The 15,717-nt window shown below is 36.4% G+C and overlaps 1 long non-coding RNA gene across 1 annotated transcript; it reads right to left on the bottom strand.

Annotated features, from left to right (window-relative positions):
* Nucleotides 1-7,417: 7,417 nt before the first annotated feature.
* Nucleotides 7,418-15,279, bottom strand: LOC136363849 (uncharacterized). The gene is made up of 3 exons (XR_010744067.1): nucleotides 15,119-15,279; nucleotides 8,795-8,858; nucleotides 7,418-7,480 (listed from the first exon to the last, which is right to left on the bottom strand). It is a non-coding gene; the product is annotated as an uncharacterized lncRNA (long non-coding RNA).
* Between the last annotated feature and the right edge of the window lie 438 nt (nucleotides 15,280-15,717).

The raw sequence follows: 15,717 nt of genomic DNA, 5'->3' as shown, positions 1-15,717 counted from the left end.
TGATTAAAGAATCAAATTTTGCTCTTTACAGTAAATGTAACTGTTTAACAGGAAAAGAAAACCAAAGAAAGCACTCCCTCCTAACAATCCAAAATGGAAGATAAAATATAAAGGCTGAAATTAATTTACTGGAAATTCTGCATAGCACAAACACAAAAGCTACTACTAAACCCCATTTGTTCTGCAGGAACTATAAGCAAAGGCTATTTCCATTATTATCCCATCTTTAAGGCAGTGTGGTACACGAGGTCAATCGAAGGTCAAGAATGGAGGTTGCTGTTACTCCGTAAAAGGGCTCAGACTTTAAAAATAAGTATCTCAGTGTTCATGGTGTCTTTCATTTCTACACTAACAGGGTACCTTGAATACCCACATGCCTTAAATACTTTGTTTATGCATTTATCACTTCGTTATTGGCATCACATTTAAAGGGAGTAGTTACATTTTATCTGCACTGCAAAGGTCTTTTAACTGATACTGAGTTTATACAGAATAGAATATTCAATAGTAGCACACAGAATACACTGCAGAGGAACACACATATAAACACACAACTTTGTGATCTGGTGACAGTGACTTTTTTTTTTTTTTTTTAATTCCCCACATTATTTTACTAAAAAATTCAGCAGTACAACTGCCTGAAAGAATGCTTTTGAGTCAAAAGCAATGAACTACATTATCTCAAGAGATACAGAAGTGTTTATAATATAAGGAAGCTTAAAAATATGTAGTAAGAATTTAGGCTGGGAATAGAATGTTTTTTCTAGTTGAAAAACAGAAACAAATGCTGGTAATAGCACTTTCTAAAATAGAACTTTCATATAACAGATCCATTATCATGATTTAAGTGACTGAAAAATGAGGATTTCTATTCTTTTAATCTTTATGTGTATCTAAATATATTAAAGCAAATTTTTCCTTTCTATGGCAGAGTTTGAAGTACTCACAAATGAAAGCAAAGAACTAAACTGCTGGTATTAAGCATACAGAAAAGAAATAGTCTGTTTACCTCCTGTGTTCCTTTAAAAAGCATTAATAGTTAAGCATTTGCATAAAGATAAAGCAAGAAAACACATGCAAAAACATGTATCTTTTAGACATCTGCAAGGTACTTATCTTGAGCTGTTCCATAAATAGAAACTAATTATGGAGAGACTGAAACCAAGATAATGCCCTAGAAAATAAGAGGCAACCTTTTTTAAATATACTCAAAATAGTGTGAGTTAATCTGTATCATACAGATTCATATTTCATAGTTCTTTTTTGGTCTAATCTTCCTCCTTTTACATGCAATGGTTAAACTTCTACTAATTCCATTAAAAGCAGAATGATCCTTGATGTATTCTTCTCTAGTAAAATTTCCTGCCCTGCAGAGTATCAATATTAACTGTGAATCGTAGAATTTTAAAGGCTCTAGTGAAAAAAAAGCATTCAGCCCTCTAAATTAATGCCTGAGCTCTGACTTTTTAGTGAAGACAGAGATTAGCAAGTCAGTTGCTGCTCATATTGCTTTCTTATTCATAACTGAAAAACTGAAAATGAGGTTTGGGGAACACTTAGCAACCTAATCCATTCTTTCCCAGGAATTTTATATAAGTTTTGTTTTAATATAATTTTATTCTCCTGCTTTCTTCTCCTGTTATAAATAAAATTTCAGAAACAAGTTTGATCCAAGGCTAAATTTCAAACGCCAAAACTGACACAATATAGGGGTCAGCAGCGAGGTGGAAATTTCAAATATGCTGAGTCAATCCTGCCAAGGTGGGTATTAGGGCTTCTGAGCTTCAAAGCATACCTCAGCTGCTGTATTTGGACAGTAATGCTCCCCAGAGTCACTGCAGAAGTGCATATCAAGCTGTTTCTCAGAGCAAACAGCAACTCTTTATATATCAGCAAAAGGAGGCTGGCAAAGGACAAAATAGAAGACCCTTCAGCTACTCAGAGCTGGAAAGCAGCCTTGGAAGGACTGCAACAGACCTGAGTCAGAAAAATTATTTTCTTTGAGAGCTGGGATGAAGAGGTGGTTGGATGGATCCATGGAAGTCAGACAAGTTAAAAGTTGCATGCTGGATTTCATAAAATTAAGCACAATCATGGACTTTATTTTTAGACACCCATACTAAAGGAAGGGAGGTTAAGATGCCTGAAATGATTATTCTTCACCGGCTGGGTCACACAGGAATCTGATCTGTATGACTGCAGACATTTATGAACATTGATTCACTGGGATACAGCACTGAGCTATAATTCACATGGTTTTAGTGCTGCACAGCAACTCACCAGTAAAAAACCATGTCCCGTTAGAACAGTGTACAAAGTGACAATTTGCTGTACTGCTTTACAAAAGTCATAATGGGAAGAAATACCTTTAGGATTGCATTAAACTACCATCTGTCCACAGAAAAAGGCAAAATACATTAATTTACATACTACATTTTGTCAGCCAGTAGCAGGAGTAAACATTATCCCTTGCCCCTAGCCTTCACCTTAAAAGGGACTATTCTAAATCCCTTCAGTTTTGGCATATACATTTTCTGCTTACAAAAATAAACTGAAGCAACTGAATATGTAATGATGTGCAAAAAAAGCACAGCCTAGGGTGGAATACACAACCCAGGGCACATGCTCTGTTTGCTATATACTGCTACCTTGAAGTGTAGAATATTTGCACATATACAGGGAACCTTCATGGCAGCAAGAGGTGTCACTTGCAGCCTAGGATCAGTCCTAGTCTGTGCCTTCAGAGACCAATTTCACACCAGCTGGACTTTAGCCTAAATAGCATTTACCTGAGTTTCAAATAAATCACTCAATCCAAACTTGCTGATTCAGTGCAACAGCACTATCACTTTGGTCTACCTTAAAGCAAGGGCAAAATTAATCATGTAATTAAGTCTAAGTGGATGCACTGGCTAAAGGAGAAATGCATATGATCATTTAAAACTAAAGCTTTAAAATTAGATCACAGAAAATGCATTTAAATAGTTACAGCAACAATTAGTTAATTTTCAACTACTCAACATTATGAGACCATAACCTGAAAATTTATTCTATGACTTTTGACTTGTAGACAGGTGTTAAACTACCAGATTTCAGCTTTCTTTGGTTAATGGATCAGAACACGCTTTCATTCATTCTTGATTTTCAAACTTAATTGTTAATGCAGAAAACCTGCATAATACAGAAAGCCAAGATTCAAATAGATAGAACTTAATCTCAAAGTAGCAGGGTTTGTTGCAGTTTTTTGTATTTTTCTAGTATTTAATTAACTTCACTTCAAAATTTTAGTTCAGTGACAAATAACTTCATTACACAGTGATTGTGGTTCATGTTCTTCTAGAAGGCTGATTTCAAAACCTACAAACCTTGGAGAGGGGGAGTGGCAAGAAGAAAAGAAACTGAAACAACCATAGCTTACATTACCAAAAGCAAAATTCCCTGTTCAAATTCAAACTAAATAGCATCTTGGCGATGAGACCAGAAGAGTAATCATAATCACATAAAGCAAATTGTGTGAATGATGACTTGGAGAACCTGGCAAAGGGGAGAATCCTCAAGGCAGGAGATGCAACAAATGAACTACTTGCATTAATTTAAAGAAAAAATGGAAAATGTTGATGTGCAGCCTTTTGAAAGATGGGAATATAAATTGGAAGGATTAAATAGGATTTATCAGTCATAAGAGAGATGTCTTTCTATTTTTTTCTTGCCAACTTCTGCACCATCAAGTCCAACATTATCAGTAGGTTATTTTGTACCTTCTCAAAGTTATAAACAGCAGTCCAGATGCCACAAGCATGGCAAAAGTTGGCTGTGCCTGGTCTCTCTGCTACTGAATAATCTATTATAATCAAGGTATTAAAGAATAAATCAAATACATTTTTCATGATGGCAACTTGAGGAGCTATACTAAAATTCCAGTTATGTATATATATGTTTGGGTTAGCCCTCTGCAGAGGGCCACAGGTCTGGCATGAAATTGCTCTTCAGCTTGCTAGGCAAACAAACTGCACTGATCTTCAGTTCAATATAATGGTGATGCCTCCACTGAAAAGCAAAGAGGTCTTAACTTTACTAGAGTGTTGTAACTCCTGGAAAGAAACTGCATTTCCTTGGTTTATTTATAAAAGTTCAGAGGATACTGACATCCATCCATACAAAACGAGCACTGGATGATGTTATACGTTAAGGAAAACTGCAGAAATGTGCAAGACAGAACCATAGATAGGCCCAGTTCTCAGTAATGTCAAGGCTGTGTATTCTTCCATGATAACCACTGGTGGTACACTGAAATACACCATGGTAATGGCCAGTCTGTTCCTTTCCTTATTGTGCCAAAGCATTTACAGGTAATGTACAACTGCTTAGTAGCTCACATGGGAACTTTTTATCTCTTCTGGTCAGGCTAGTACTGCAACCTATTTTGGATTAATTCTTTGTCTGTTGACTTTGTCCTTTCCTTTCAGACACTGTTTGGGTTTGGCTGGGACACAGCCAGTTTTCTTCATAGCAGTTTGTATTCTGAACTTGTGGCCAGAGCACTGTTGATAGTATAAGGCTATCTCTGTTCCTATATCAGAATTTCATTGCATATATGTGGATGACTTGGACAATCCATTTGCAAAAAAAAAAGAAGGCTTAGGACCTAGAGGGTACATTTTCAAAGCTTAAAACAAGAGGTACACTCAATAATCCTTTCAATGAATTATAGGATAGGTATACACATAATTTACAAGTGAATTTCAAAAGGTTCCATGTTTAGAATAAACTTAGGAAACAGATGAGACAAAATTTTAAAATTTTAAAATAAAAAAAAGTTAAACCCCAGCAGCATGTTAACCAGTGATTACTCCTTTCTATTTATATACATACAGCATTTTGTCGGCCAGCAGCAGCCATTAAACATCACCCCTTTCCTCTATCCTTCAACTTATAAGGGACTATTCTGTATCCCTATCTAGTCATGTATAAGCTGCTCAACAGTACTTTTATGTCTTTGCTGGAATTACTGCTGTTGGAAAGTGGTAATTCTAGGGTAGATTTTATTGTTTTGGCTACTAATGTAAAAAAGTTCCTGTCCTGCTGAATCTTCTATTTCTTCTTCCCATGTTGTAAAAAGCACCTGATATCTCTATAAAAGATAGAACACAGCATAACTGTGTCCTCTGCATTAAAGACAGGATAGTGAAACGTAGCATCAGCATTTCTCTGACAGTGCCTGCACATCTTCTGGTTGCCAAGGTACAAAATACATTCCAATTTTTGGGATTTTCATATACAAAAACATCTTTTGGGGAAAATATCCAAACAAACATCTGTGGATGACAGATTTTCTTTGTTTACAGAACAGACACCACATCATGAGGATCAAACTTACCCACTTCATCTCTCACTGGTAATCTAAAAAACTCCGCATGTTTAGCGGTTCCCTGAGGATTTGCCTTTCTTATCTCTTTAATCTTGACAAAAGGACCATAAAATGTGTCAGGTAAAGGCAGCTTTCACAGTTACTAACCTAGACCTCCTTATTAGGAAACAAATCAAAAGCACAAGTTTATTCCACACAAGCTGTATAAAAGTTTCCATACAAAATTGATTTTGGCCTAAGTAAAGTGACACTAAAGGAAGATTATGTTAAAAAGAAGTCCAGGATGCATCAGCTCAGATACAAACCAGCTGACATTCCTTCCAGGTGTATTGTGTATCCATCACACCCACATGAATATTTTTAGGCTGTGTTCAACTACTGTTTTCACTTAGGAGAATATGCATCAACAATATATGATAAAGCATTTGAAACAAAGTAGTGGAAGCAAAAACTGGACACGTGACTAATTTACTCTTTACTTCATCTTGAATCAAATACCACAGTGAAATTATTCACACAGGGAATCCTGCTGCTGTTATTTTTCAGCAAGTAGTAAGCATTTCTACTACCACCAGTAAATATTTCAAAATCCAAACATAAGGAAAACCAAATATGTCCTTACACAGATAACAGAAATTCTGTTTAGAGAAAAATTCTAGAAAAAAAACAAAAAAAGAAAATTCAAACCAATTCAACACTGACACACAAAGACATTCTAGATGTAGTAATAACTGCACATCCTTCAACTTTTTCAGTATTATGGATAAAAGTGCAACTGAATGTTTTTAATTCTGTGCAGATGGTTATTTTTATTCTAGTAAAGCTAGCACAAAAATGTTCCAACAGAACTTGGATCTTTACTTCATTGCATAATTTTCTGTGCATTGCAAAGGCACAAGACCATAACTTAGGAATATTCATGACAGGTATGGAATGAACCTTAATCACAGTGTTCTCAGTCTCCTACTATGTAAGCTCAAAGCTGAAGTCTAAAGCCTAAGTATTTTGGAAAGTGCAAGACAATGATCCTGAAACACAAAAATAAATTGCATTTAGATTAATACCTACCCACTTACATGACAATCTTGATGAAATACCATTAAAATATATATCCCAGAGTATCAACAAATGCTCCAGATAATTGAAAAGTGTCTAATAAAAAAAAAAAGATTTTGACAATTCCATTTTAATTCTTGGTGCATCTGGTGTAATTCTGAATGAATAGCATATCTACAGCATTTCTGGATGAAATAACCCAAGAGCAGAACAGTGACAAACCCTGCTTCAAACTCCCACCCAGGCAGCAAACAGTGTAGAGTAGACAAGGACAGGCATTAACATTCACCAATTATACCCTCAGTTTCAAGCTCCCTTTAATTAATAATTAAGTAATATGCCATGCACAAACATTTCGCATTCCCAGTTTGCTGTGAGAGTTATGTTGTTTCAACCACTATTCAAAGCACTGGAGCTACTAAGCACTTCAGATCCCATGAGTCTGCTATTGTATGGAAATGGCCTAAACACATATCCCAGGTTTAATATTTTGGAAGAAGAAAACAGATTCTGACATATTAGTTTTAAAGGGACTGAATCTAACTATAGAACTAAAATTACATCAGGGCATGATGGGCAAGGAAAGAAAATATTTCCCACTACTGTGACTGAACATGCTGACAGTGGTGCTGAGACACTTTTGTGAGCAGTGAGATTAGGAATGGGGAGCATTTAACATCTTTCATGTGTCTTGACTTGCCTGATTACATTGATATAAAATTTTTCATTAGCTATTTCTAATTTCAAAATTGCAATGCTACTTCATGTCTCCATAGAGCCAAAATTCCTGGTTTGCATAGATGGATTGTTAATTGTTCAAAAAGGTGTTGGAAACTTTAAGGTCCGCACAGGCTCCTTGACCCAAAAAGTCAAGTTAATATCACACAAGTCACTAATTGACACAGAACAAAAGTATTGATTAAAACCACTTGATGACAATGTGGTTAACCATAACATATATATGTCCTACCTCAGGATAGATTCTGACAGATGCATGTTTACCGGAAAGGTTTCATTTTTTTCACATTTAGGTATATTTCTATTTTTGCAAACACACTAGGAAAAGAGATGACGGGAATTTCTTTTTAAATCTAAGGGAACATAAACCAACTAGAATTGTAGAATACATTCAGAAGAATGTTATCTGCAAGTCGTTTAAATGCACACTAGTCAATACCTGCAATGACATAACCATCTTTTCATTTACTTCAGATCTATGTCAACATTAGGTTTCATTTTACTGCACATGTATGTAGTTAAAAATATCAGGCTATACATTATTTTCATTTCATATGTAGTATCAAGGTATTAATTCAAAAGCTCTGTTTGTCTAAAGAAGGCAGCTGGAGCCTTATATTGTCATTATAATATCATCCCATAGCACATCTGTTGTACCTCTAGCTACATGTTAGTGCATAACTAGGTCATGCAAATCAGTGGTTCCACGGATCAAACTTTGCTCACTGCATGAGAGGATTATGTCAGTCAAAGTGCTAAGAATCAGCCATTATCTATCTATTCTATAAAATGTAGACCACACAGAACTTCAACTTTCTGTGTGTTTCAGAAGCAACATAGCATTTAGAAGAATTAAAGAATAAGCAAAAGGTACCAACGCAAGTGACTGTATGTTTAGGCTGCTCAACAGGCTGGAATTTCTGTGTATTTCCTACTTTTATTAGTCATCAAGTTTGTCTAAATGTACACAGATTAGAAATTTCATTACTTAAAAATCTGCACCACTGAACCACAAAGGCATTTGCTCCTTCATCAAAGAACACAGAAGGTATTTGAAAAAGACTATTAGCTGACCTAGCAAACATGACAAGGGCATGGTAAGGTTACAGAGTAGCTGGTCAAGACCATTTAACTCCATATTAGAGGATGGACCAAAATTCAAAGATCTGGATAAAAGGATGGAGGAGGCAGTATTGTCTGGTGACTAGTTAACATTATTGTCTTTCTATATACACAATCTGAATATATACCCATGTATCTGTAATCTGAATGAATACAAAATATTTGCAAACTTAGTTTGCATTTTCCTTGTGCAAATATTTCAGCATTGATTCAGCATTCCCCAAATTTGTCACCTCTGCTGTCTTTTATAGAACAATTGAGTGACATAACCCTCAGAATTTTAGTAATCCCACAACTAAAAAAGCTGTAGCATTCATAAAATCTTAGTATTTTATAATCCCATTCAGGTATATAACTGCTGATTGTTTTACTATAATGAAAATATGGAGTGACAGATACTTCTACAGGTAATAAGAATGAATAATCTCTGAATAAGATTTCCAACACATTCAGACTTTGCATTTGGTAATGCTTAGCCTAAAAAATAATCAACAAAATATTAATCCATACCTAAGTGTCATTGGGAATTTCAGAGAAGCCTTTGTAGATCAAAAGCACAATCTACCTTTTGCACCTGAAATCGCAGGCAGGGTTGGAAAAAAATAACACAAGAGTGTATTTTTCATCTTTCTGTGAAAGCACCAGCACATTTAAAACATCACTCATAACAGTAAATCAAAATCTCAGCAATGCTTGTTGAAACTGGCCTTTAAGATAGAGAGTGAACAAAAAGACCTTTTAAAATAAGTTTTAGGGAATATATAAATTGCCTGAACACTGCCACGGACAATCAGTTTTAACAGCATATGTCCAACAGCCTAGTATAGTTACTTGATGTTCTGGGAGCCTGCCAAAGAAAGAGATCCATCCAGAAATTATGACAGAAAAAAACGCAAGTGAAAATGGGTAACGTATAACTTACATACATCTCTAGCTATTCTAAAGCTTTTCATTCAGCATCCATCATCATAAAATCAGTGTTCCTGACCCATCTTCATTTTAATAGAGAAATACTTTTTCTAAAAAGCCTGGAGTTCCCTATTGACAAACAATACAGTAACACATACAAGATTTATCCTACTGTGCAACTTTCCCAAGGAGCATCTGAGAATTATTAATGACATAAGCATCACTGAACAACTGAATGATGTAAGACCACCTAAGTTTTGTAGACAGAGAAGAGCAGAGGCCATAAACCAAATCAGCAGGAAACCTTACAGCACAATTAATATCTCCTAAAATATATTCTTGTTTTAGCTTCTAGGAAATGTTTCACTGAAGATAATATTTATTAAAGCAGCAGCTGTCTGCATTTTTAGATTATTATTTCTGACAGATACTGGCAACTCTGGTTACCAAGGGTTTCGTCTACTGGTTAATAAAGACCTTTTGTGAAACCAGCATCTATCAGGATTCCTTTTAAATAAAGCTGTGTCTGTCCTGAGAAAGCCTGGAATGGATGTGAGCTAATGAGCAGGGTTTTGGTTCAGCCACTGCGGGAAAACCTTCAATACCTAACAACAGCAGGCCACAACACTACTTAAGATGCTGAACACCCAGGGCCCACAAACCCCGCCGGGCCGGCAGACAACTCTGCCGTAGTGTCTCTCCCAAGGCGGTCCGTTCCGCTGCTCACGGACGGCAGGCTCCCGGCCTGTCCCCGGGGCGGCCGCTGGGGCCCCGGCAGCACGGGGCAGCAGCTCCGGCCGGGCCGCCCGCCGCCTCCGCCGCTCCGCACCGCCCGGCCAGACACCGCGCCCGGCCGCCGGGGGCTAACCCTGCTCCGCAAGCGTCTTCTGCTTCTCTACAGCCACCCTAAACCCACGCCTGTCTCCAGTACCACATGGTATCACAGCGCCCACTGCCCAGTTAAAATCCTTGCACCTTCCGGAGAAATTTATGGATATGAAACAAAGTGAAGAGGAGTTTTGTAAACCATGAGCTCTGTCGTCTAAGACCAGGGAGTTCTACTTTTTACTTTCAGGACTATTTATTTCTTTTACATTTAGAATAGAAAGGATTAGATTAATATCTTAACTTGGAAGGGCTCAAACGCAGAACAGATATGAGATCTGCAGCTTTCCTCCGGTGCAGTGTCTCCTGTGTCAGACAGACCATGACCATCACTGTGACTCACCACTGAGTTCAGTACATGAGCCTGATGATGGCAATTTGGGATACCACACTGCACAGCAATAGACTGAGGCCCTCTTCTTTGGTAGCTGACTGCACCTCTTGACTGAATCTGTGTGTCTAAGCCAGAACTGCAATTAAAGCTGAGACTGAAGAATCCTCCGAGGTTCTTGGAAAAGGACAGTTTATCAAGAAATTTTAGAATTGATTTTGATCTATTGTGTAACAGAAATTAGGTTGCCTTTGGCAGGACCTAAACATTTAAGACTTTCTTCTTCCTTGACTATTTTAATGGACTATTTTTTTTTTTGGTCGTTTTAATTTCTGTCTACATAAATTAAACATTTCCAGGAATGTCAAATGGCAAGTTCTAAACTTCTACTTCCTTTGACATAATACTTCTAGTACTGTAAGCTGTGTTTTTCCTACCAGACCTGATTTACACAACTCTTTTCACACTTTCAGTGGTGGCAGTCATCTAAAGATTGCATAGGAAAGGCATTGCCAGCAAAAATCAGAAAATACTGAAGTGCTACTTAAAAATAACATTAATTTCTGGACAGATGTGACATTAGTCCATGTAAGCCTACATAACCTCCCAACAATCCAATCTAAAATACATGCATTGTGCATCACTGCATACTCATTTGACAAAAGGTTTGAAAACATGCTTTCGTTTACTATGGATGACTGAAATTCTAAAACTAGCAAACTATGTGCTGCAACAAGCTCACAGAAATATAGAATTTAAGGTGAGATTTGACAAATGCTTAGTACTTTTCTGAGAGCTTTTATACCACAGGGGATAGTGCAGTGAATATGAGTGGTAAAATGCCTGCTGAATTTAATAAATTCTTAGTCATAAAAATAATGGCTGCACTGAATCTCCAGCCCTTACAAGGTGCTAGCCTCTCCAAATACTGTCATTTTCCAGTATTCTCTGCACTTCCAGTTGCAAGAATCCCAATAAAATGAAATGTTTATATTTTAATTTTCATAAGTTATGCTTTCGCCAGTCCAGCTACTCAAGTCTACATTAATTGTGCTCTGTTTTTATGTAGCAGATTGTCCAATGGGAGTGACTTCTCAGTCTGCCTAATGTCTCCCCTCCAACCAGAGGTTTATTTATAACTGTCCAGTATCACACGCTTTAGAGCCAAGCAGACTGAATAGAGGCACACCTCTCTAAAGAAGTGATAAAATACCTCAATAAATGAAAGAAATTACTGTGAACTTCCAGGGAACAGCAGACATTTTCCATCTGCTCAAAGTGCTACTGTTGCTATTTATAGAAGCTACCTTGACATTAAGGACTTCTCAAGGCTGATACAGTCCCGTTTAGAAGAAGGATGTGCGCTTCAGGCAGAGTTTGGAATCTGGCCCTAAGTTACAAAGAAGCTGAAATGAATCAGAGCTTCACAGTTTATATTTAATAGAACAATGACATGATGCAATATTAATAATAATAAAGTTTGCAATATTTGTAATAATAATAAAAATATCTTAAAATCACATAAGTCTCTACAACTACCAAACCACAAAACTCTAGGAAAATCATAGACATCTCTATGCTATCTCTGCATCTCTTATTCTCCCTGACTAGCATAAGTAATATGAATTACAAAATACCTGGCTGAATACAGCAATATTTCCTTTTTGCCATGACTGTCCAGTGTTAAAGCTGAATATAAAACATTTCATTACTTTAACACTTACTTTAGGCTTCAAAAACCTGTGCATTTAAAATAAAACTTTGCTGAAAGCTGTATTCCATGTCTCAGCAGTAACAAAGTCTATTACAATAACATGCATGAGATCTAGAGGTTCAGCAGAAAGATGATTGTATCTTTTATATCCACAGCAGGGAGATGTCTATTTCCTCTCCTGTCAGGATGATTTATTCAGTAAATGGAAAAAACATAAATTTTAAAATGCATTGATTTTTTTCCCCTGTATCTCAAGAAACAGCAGAAATCTTAGGAAATTAAGAAAATTAACTCCACTATAGATATTACAACACCAGGCATTTTGGAACAATGAACTGAATCTCTTGAACAAAGAATATTACAAAATCTTCCATACTTTGGATGGTTAAATCAAGGAAGTCTGGCCTCTCTCTTGCCTATGACTTTCCCCTATGATGCTCCTTCCCCATCTTTTGTTTTTATCCATCTTCCTTTTACAGAGAAGTTTACAAATTGTTCAGTATAGGATTCATGCAGTTTATACCCACAGACAAACTCAATCTACTTTTGGTACATTAATTAGCAGAAAAAAATTATCTAATGGAAATATTAAAAGCTGAAGTTTAAGCAGAAGGGGTTGAAAGAACAAAGTACCAGGTATAAAGAAAGAAAAAGGGTTAAAAAAATAATCAAGTCATTCTCTGTATTATGCTTTTCCATAAGCCATAGTGAACACTACAAGCAGTACCACCAATAGAACAGGTTCTGTCTATAAGGGCAGACATCCATGATTTCAGAACCTAATTCTTTGGTTTTCATTTCCATCTGACACCTTATCTGAATCACTTTCTCCGTCTCTTGAGTATATTTCCCTAAATTATAACAGGAAGAGTGGAGGTAAGGTAAAATTTAGCATGAAATCTTACATTTTCCCAAGAAGCTTGATGGTCTTAATTTCAGAAAAAGCTATTGCAGCAGGAAAGGAACAGAAAAGAAAAATGGAGCTTAGTCTGTAGCAGCTTTATAGAGCCAATGGTACTGTGGTGACTAATACTGACACTGAATACTTTCAGGAGGTTCTCATTCACTGAAAATCTTTGCCGCAATACTGCAAAACAGCAAACAGTGACACGAGAGGTCACAGTAACTACATGGTCTCTAATGAAGTTTTGGTTCACGGAATAAACTCAGAAAATCTAGCAAAGCAAAATTCACATAAATGATCACTATGGTCACTAACTCTCACATTTGTTCCCTTCTGAATTGTATTTTTTTTAAAAAGACTTTGACAGCATCAAGAAAAATGACACTGTAGTGAAATCCATAACACAGACTGTGAACAGATGTCATGACAAGATGAGAACAGAGCCTTACAACAAAACAAAGTGACCACAAACAGTGATAGCTTGTGAGGATGAACCAAGCATCCCTAACAATAAAGAACAATGAAAGCATGAAATTTCTATTTTCTCATCCAAATTTCTCAATTGCTTCATTCAAAACCCCTTCTAATAAGCTAGTAATTAGGAACATTTTAATTATACAACTTAGGATGAAGGCAACCACGATAATAAAAAGCACCAGGCCATGCTTAGATGATGTAGGCTCTACTAACATGGGGTGTATTTACTTGCTGATTTTAAACAGCTCTTTTTGCATTACCCTAATCCAATGTGGATTTAAGATCTCCATAACCAAATTTAGCACAGGACTGCGTGCAAAGCAATAAAAGCAGTTCTTCCGTAGGGTTTGACACTTTTTTATTTGGTGTTTAGATCAACTTTACGGAACTACACATAAGTATATTTAAATGCACATTCTCTACATTGTTTGAAAGGCTAGCATATGTCCTCACTTTTCCCCCTCTCTATATGTATATTTGTCTTATGATCCATGCCCAGTGTTTCTGTGAACATAAACAGATGTGTGAATTCAGTCATCTTCCAGCAGCTATATTTATTCTTTGTCATCAAAGAAGAGGCTTCTAGTCCCTACAACTAACAGCTCAATACTCTTCTTCCACTATCATTTATCATTACATGCAGGCAATGAACATGCATGTTTAGTTACTGAGCTTAGGCATGATCCTATAAGTTACAAATACATTCTGGGGAGCTGTTAAAAGGAAATCAGAAAGGTGCATTACCCAATAAAGTGAGATCATAAAACCATACACTTTAGTCACTTCAAAGAAATTAATGTATTTCCCTAGACTCCTTTTGTAAAATCCCAATCATCCAAATAAATGACCTGTGAAATAAGCCTTTATCTAAATTAGTCCATAACCTTCAAGTCTTTCCCCCACCAAAATCTCTCAAGTCTTTAACACAACCACATTCCTCTCATAAAGCAATCTCTAAGTTTCATACATTCACTCCTCAAGGAACATATTACAAAGGAACACTATAACTTCCCCTCCATTTACTTTAGGTTTAGGAAAAATAACACAGGAATGTCCAAAGCACCATTAGGCTATGGAGAACTGGTTACCATTGCAAAATGCTGCAGTCTGATACTGAAAGCATCCTCTCAACAAAATGCTTCTCCCACCCAACACATAACTACTGAATTGGCTTATCCCCAAACAGAGCTATGAAAGCCATGAAACTGCAGTCAGTATCCATAATAACTTGCATGACTAAAGGCCCTGATGTACAGTGTTCAGTGTGGAAAACATGAAGTAGAAAAAAGCACCACTTGCGCACTACTTCTCATATGCCATTTCTTTATAACATCACATATTGCTATTCCAGATACACATTTAACTACTCATAAAAAATTCTTCTGTAGTTTACAAGGAGAGGAACCCACACAGTGCTGGAACATGTATCTGAAAGAGGAGCATTTTGATTTTGCACCACAGACATAAGTCACTTGCTAATTGGATTCTTACATTTGGACATCAGCCTTTAATCTCATGCCTCATTGCCCAGGAAACAGTTGCATTTGTTCTTGGCTTTCTAATTGTGCTATATATATATATATGATAGTATAACAGTCGTTCGTTCAGACTCACCTGATGCCTTAGATTTTCCCATTTGAAGTGGGGCCTGAGGACATGAAAGGTGTTTTGTCCGTGAAGTGACCTCCTTGCTGTGTCCTTTAGATGATGCTCACAGAAAAAGTAGGACGTCAGTGATCACTCTGTCCCATGGCTCCAAGTGAGACAGGTATAAGCAAAGCTACATGAGTGGAAAAAAAAGTTAATTCCTTAAATTTTTGCATAGTAAATAAATATTTTATGGAATATTTATGCAAGAATCAGAAACTTCTAAAACTGATTGGTTTAAAACCACAGGGTAGAATCCCACAAGGAGACACCTATAGGTGCACCTATAAGCCATCACAGTTCCAAATTTCCCAGCAAATCCAAACCCATTTCAAGCTATTTTCAAGCATCAATGCAAAATCCACTTATATGATGGTCCTCTGCAAAAAAACCCCACATTTCTATCTGAAATAACAGATATCTCAACATATATTAAATAACAGATATTTCTATAGTATAGGTTATAATAGTATGTTTTTATTATTTTCATCTCAGATTTAGTTGAAGATTTCCAAATAAAGACAAAACCCCCAACCTGATTTTACTCCAGCAACTGCTAAATAATT

Source organism: Sylvia atricapilla, chromosome 7 (assembly GCF_009819655.1).
Source record: "Sylvia atricapilla isolate bSylAtr1 chromosome 7, bSylAtr1.pri, whole genome shotgun sequence".
NCBI classification, from domain to species: domain Eukaryota; kingdom Metazoa; phylum Chordata; class Aves; order Passeriformes; family Sylviidae; genus Sylvia; species Sylvia atricapilla.
The sequence above is the reverse complement of the archived record's forward strand: the minus strand, read 5'-3'. Positions and strand labels throughout refer to the sequence as shown.